This window comes from Elephas maximus, chromosome 20, assembly GCF_024166365.1.
Source record: "Elephas maximus indicus isolate mEleMax1 chromosome 20, mEleMax1 primary haplotype, whole genome shotgun sequence".
Lineage (NCBI taxonomy): Eukaryota > Metazoa > Chordata > Mammalia > Proboscidea > Elephantidae > Elephas > Elephas maximus.
In genome coordinates, this window is record NC_064838.1 from 39,954,568 (window position 1) to 39,960,585 (window position 6,018).

Genomic DNA, 6,018 nt, shown 5'->3' on the forward strand with positions numbered 1-6,018 from the left:
TGTAAGTCAGAACTGGTGGCAGGGGGTTTAGTGGGTTTGGGGTGTCTTGTGGTGGTTGCTGGTTACCCACCCTAAAGCTAGCTCCCAGGTGACCTCAGGGAAAGTGACAGGTGAGCTCTGTCTGATTTTCACCTTTCTGTGTAGGGGTGTGGGGGGACCTGCCTGCCAGGTGAGTGAGGGCACATACCCACAAGGGGAGCAGCCTGCTGCTCAGGGAGGGAGTCCCCTGGCTCCAAGGACTGCAAATTTGGGGGCGAGGGGAGGGAAGGCTTTATTTTCCCACAGCAAACCTCTCCCCTTTCCTGATGTCTGCTCCTCCTCCCTCAGTCTCATCCAATCCCCCTACAAGTCCCGTCAGGCCTCCAGGGACTTGTTACCTTAAAAACCCCCACTGAGACCCACCCACTTGCCCCTCCACAAGGGGAGACCCGACCCATACACATCTCACTGGAGGGCCCTCTTGCTGCATCCCCTCTGCAGAGAGTATAAATACATCCGGAGGCCCCCCATGCCTAAAGCCCCCTCCCCCAACTCACCCACCCCCCAAAAAACAAAAACAAATTCATTGCTGTTGAGTTGATTCCGACTCATAGAAACCCAATAAGAGCCCCGTAAGGTTTCCAAGGAGCAGCTGGTGGATTTGAACTGCTGACCTTTTGATTAGCAGCCGAGCTCTTAATCTCTGCACCACCAGGCCCCCGTCCAGCCCAGCAAGAGGTAAATACCCACTTAAATGAGCCCCATCCTAGAGGTGGTCGGCCCCCGCAAAGAGTGGACAGCCCTCCAATGGAGTCCTTTTTCTACCACAGCTGCAGCTGCCCCTCCCCTGGGAGGGGGTCTCGAACCCATCCACCCAGGCGCCTACCTTCTTCTTGGCACTGTTCAGCAGCCTCTTCTGGGTCTCCCTCTCTGTGAGGTGAGATGGGTGAATGAAAGATAGGTCAGCTGAGCGGAGGGACAGGAACCTTGGCTGCCCTCCTGCCACCCCTGGCCTGTGCCCCCTGAACCTTGGGGCAGAAGCCATGGCTCCATGGGCTGCATTCCACGTCCTGAGAAATGGGGGTGACCTCCTCACTGGGCACTGCAGTTGCAGCTGTGGCGGGGTGGGGTCAAGGGCCCAGTGATGGTCAAGGGCACCTGAGTTAAGGAACTACCAGGCAACTAGACCCCACCCCTTCGGAACATTGGACCACAAGGAAGCGGTGGCCGCCTGTGGACCTCCTGGGAATAGTCACCTAGCAAGGACAGTGTGGTGAGGGCATCACAGCTCAGATGAAAGGAACTCGCACCCTAGGTCCAAGTGTTTAAGGTTCCAGTTCCAGGGAGGGAGAGTCAGATTGGCCTGGCCAGGGACCCATGACTGCCCCTTGGCTTGGGGAGGGGAGCCTCAGCCACAATCCCACCACCCCGTTATCCCCAACAGGGGTGTGGTAACTCCCCCAGGAGCCCAGAGAATGAGAAATGGTTGCTTGTCACCAGAAAAAAATAACTATATCCTAAGGACCTAATGGAAACCCTGGTGGTGTAGTGGTTAAGTGCCCTGACTACTAATGAAGAGGTTTGGCAGTTCGAATCCACTAGGTGCTCCTTGAAAACTCCATGGGGCAGTTCTACTCTGTCCTATAGGATCGCTATGAGTCGGAATCGACTCGATGGCAATGGTGTTTTTTTTTTTTCTTTTTTTATGTGCCAGATACTGCACTAAGGGCTTTGCTTGGATAATCTTGTTGATCCACCGCCACCATATAGTCCTATATCATAACCATGGAAAGCGAAGCCCAAAGGGAAAAAGCTTTTTGGCCAAGTTCATGCAGCGAGTGAGTGGCAGCCAGAATTCTGACCCCAGAGCTGCTGCCATTGATCAATGAAGTAGTTCTACATCATGGCTGTATTTCTGAGTTAAGTGGGATTCTTTGGAGAAGTAGGGGGCTTAGGCCTCCGTCAACGGATCATTTTTTCAAAACCTACACTTTTCCTTTTCTGCCAAGCACCAAGACTGGGAAGTTGACCTGTGCTGGCTCTTCCCTAAAAACTGGCATTTTTTCCCCAAGGTAACAGATTTGAAGGTGTTTGACACAACAGCAACAGGAAGGTGGGGAGGCCAAGGCTGGGACCAGGATTTGCTGGGGTTCTAAACTATATGGTTAGCGCCCTCTGCTTCAGTTGGATCACTCAGCACTGGGGAGACCATCACCAAAGGGCAGCTGGGGAACAGCTGGGGCCCTCCCTTTGGCCAGAGCAAGTAATCTTTCCTGGGCCCCAGAGGCTTCCTCGGGGCCTGAGAAGCCCATGCCCTGACCCAGGCTATACCTCAAACCTGCATTGAGGACCCATTGGTGCAGCAGCTGGAACCTGTCAGAAGAGCGGATTCTTCCTGCAGTGAACCTTCAGCGCCCTCTGTCGAGAAAGCTCAACATCTGGCTCAGTGTAAAGGAGAAATTCTTAGAATGCCCAGTCCATTGTGAAGGTGCAGGTACTGAAGGAGTTTGAAGCTAGGCAACACATCGTAAGCTAGCCCAGCTCATAACCTCACAGCTAATAATATGATAATGAGGACAATAATAATGGCTACAATTTATCGAGCCATTAACAGTATGAGTGGCGCTGTGCTAAGGACTTCCCACATATTATTTAATTACCCAACAAGCCCCTGAGGTCGGGTCCTCCTATTATTTGCATTTTATAGCAGAGGCCCAGAGAAGTTGAATAACTCATTCAGGGGCATGTGGCTATCAAGGAAGCAGAGGCTGGATTCAAACCCAGGCACTCTTTAGCATCTTACTATACAGAGATGCCCCAGTTAGCATGGCGTTGTGTGCCCTGTGCAGCAGACCCTATTGGTTGTCTCTCAAATTACCATTTCCCATCCCTTCTTTCCAGAGCCAGCTATATGAGCTGTACTAGCCCCCAGGGGCACTAGGTTTACTGAGACTCCCAATTCATTATGTGTCCAAAATAAATTAACTGAAATATTATCAAAAGAAACTAAATACCAACTAGCTTACATGACTTTATATAGATGTTCCCAAACTATGCACCGTGGCTCAGTGGCAAAAACGGGATGTGCAAAACCCAGCTGTAGAAAATGCTCTTGTATTTAAGAAATGATTTACTGTTGTAACCTCGCACAAAAAGCTCACCATTTTGATAGGACGACTATAGACAACTTCCATGGCATGCATCTCAAGTGGGAGCCATGTGAGGGGCCCTGAAAGCAACTTGGACAGAAACATGGGTGTCACTGAGTGCTGCACCCATCAGGTAGCAGAAGTGATCAGGGAGCATCAATTGACAAAGGTATGCAGTCTCCAAGGCCTGTATTAGTTATCACCTCCAACCCAGAAAGAAACATTGAAATCAATATCCTTAATAAAATTTGAATGTAATGCTATCGTAGATTAAAGAACGATTTGGTCAAATGCATAACTTTCAACCAACATGAGTATTTTTATTTAATTTAGAAGACATACCAGACACAAATGAGTGAAATAAGTACTACACAAGTTTAGAATTAATTCTTCAAGACAAAAAATTTTCAGATATTAATGGCAGAGAATTATTTGAGGAAACTGAATCCCTAAATAGTTTGATTTCTAAAAATGTAAGTACTCCTCAAGTGAAAAAAAAAGTGCTGTAAAAAATTAGCATAGCACATTTATGAAAATTCCTCATGGGGGGAGGGAATGGTTGGCAAACAAACTTAGAAAGTTCGTGTTATTTGTGTAAAAATACAGCACGTATATGCCTACAGATACACCTATACACGCGTGTGAATTTACTAGCATATGCCTTCCTATACACACATATATGCATCCGTATCTACCTATGCAACCACACACATATTTTTTTTAACTGTTGTATCAAAATTATATGTATTTACCAAAACTATCCCTTTTTCTTGTGTACTTCTAAGTGTCTTTATTTACCTTGGTCAAGTTGTGCTGAATTCACCCATATTTTGGATTGCCTTTTCCACCACCAAAAGTAACAAGTGTCTACTATCTAGACCACCACTCGTCTGTCAGTTTTTCACACTGTGCTGGTTTGTGTCCTGCTGTGATGCTGGAAGCTATGCCACTGGTATTTCAACTACCAGCAGAGTCACCCATGGTGGGCAGGTTTCAGTGGAGCTTCCAGACTAAGATAGACTAGGAAGAAGGACCGGTGATTTATCTCTAAAAGAAAAGTGGCCAATGAAAACGTTATAAATAGCAGAGGAACATTGCTTGATATAGTACCAGAAGATGAGCCCTTCAGGTTGGAAGGCACTCAAAAGATGACTGGGGAAGAGTTGCCTTCTCAAAGTAGAGATGACCTTAATGATATGGATGAAGTCAAGCTCTTGAGACTTTCGTGTGCTGATATGGCACAACTCAAAAAGAGAAGAAACAGCTGCAAACATCCGTTAATAATTGGAACAAGGAATGTATGAAATACAAATCTAGGAAACGTGGAAGTCATTAAAAATGCAATGGAAAACATAAAGATAGATATCCTAGGCGACAGAGAGCTGAAATGAACTGGTATTGGCCATTTTGAATAACACAATCATATGGTCTGTTACACAGGGAACAACAACTTGAAGAGCAATGACGTCACATCCATCATCAAAAAGAACATTTCAAAATCTATTCTGAAGTACAACACTGTCAGTGATAGGATAATATCCATACGCCTACAAGGAAGACCAGTTAATATGACTATTTACACACCAACCACTAATGCTAAAGATGAAGTAATTGAAGATTTTTACCAACTTCTGCAGTCTGAAATTGATGGAACATGCAACCAAGATGCATTGATAATTACTGATGATTGGAATGCAAAAGTTGGATCAGTAGTTGGAAAATATGGCCTTGGTAATAGAAACAGCGCTTGAGATAGCATGATAGAATTAGTATTAAGGGACTTGTCTTCTATTTTGCTGACTCTCCCATTGATTCAATTCTGCTTCTGTGTCCTTCCATTGAGTTCTCTATTTCTGATGTTTTATTAATCTTCTGGATTTCTAGTTGTTGTTTTTTATGGTTTCTAATTGTCACTTTATTTTGTCATTTTGTTCTTGTTTTCCTGAATACTAGAGTTTTGTCTGTGTTTTCCTTGGTCTCTTTGAGGATCCTATACATAAGTCTTTTGAATTCCTTATTAGGTAGTTAGTTCTATTAGCATTTACCCCTCCGGAAGGTTTTCTGCCCTTCTATTTTACCTACTTGTTTGAGCCATCTTATCCTGTTTCTTCATATGATTTGTTATTGTCAGCTGTCTCCAAGGCATTTAGGTGTTTATTTATATGTTTCTTTACTGGTTGTATGTATGCCTGTTTTGTGCTGATTTTTTGTTTTGTTTTGTTACGATGTATCAGGAGCTTTGTTTCTTCTCTTTTTCTTCAGAATGTCTTTCTTCCTTTGAATTATTTTAATTGTTGTTTTGTGGTTCTGGTCTATGTGTGACTTTCGGTGGTGTCTGTGGCCGGGTGTGATTTCCTCTCACTAGTGGGTCACGCCTATGTGCAAGTCCTCTGTGGTTAGCCTCATACGTTTTCCCTTACAGGATTGAGTGGAGGTGGGAGAGCGGGTTCTCTCCCTGATACTGGGTGACAAGTGTTGAGTGGTCAGGGTCCCTCCACAGCACTTGTGGGATCATAGGGTCCTTCCATGTTGGTGCTAGCAGTTAGTGCGTTCTCTGGAGGTCAGGGCAGGATGTCTATGTATCCACTGTGAGGGAGTGCTACCCAAATGGGCAGGCCCACTGTGTGTACACGAATTGGCGTCTCAGTAGGTGGTAGGGTATTCAGGGTTTTCAGCAAGTGCAGATGGCCTGCAGGAACTGTTTGGCTGTGGGATGTGTGGCATTGCAGCCAGGTGGATGTTGGACGAGGGCACTAGGACCTGCTGCTCATCGTTTGGCAGAGGTGAAGATGGCATCTGTCAGGATGTGGCTGGCATTGCTGATGAGGTGAGGTATCTGTCCAGTCGGTCACCAGGGTGTGGGTGCCGGGAGCATTCTTGACAGTTGCTG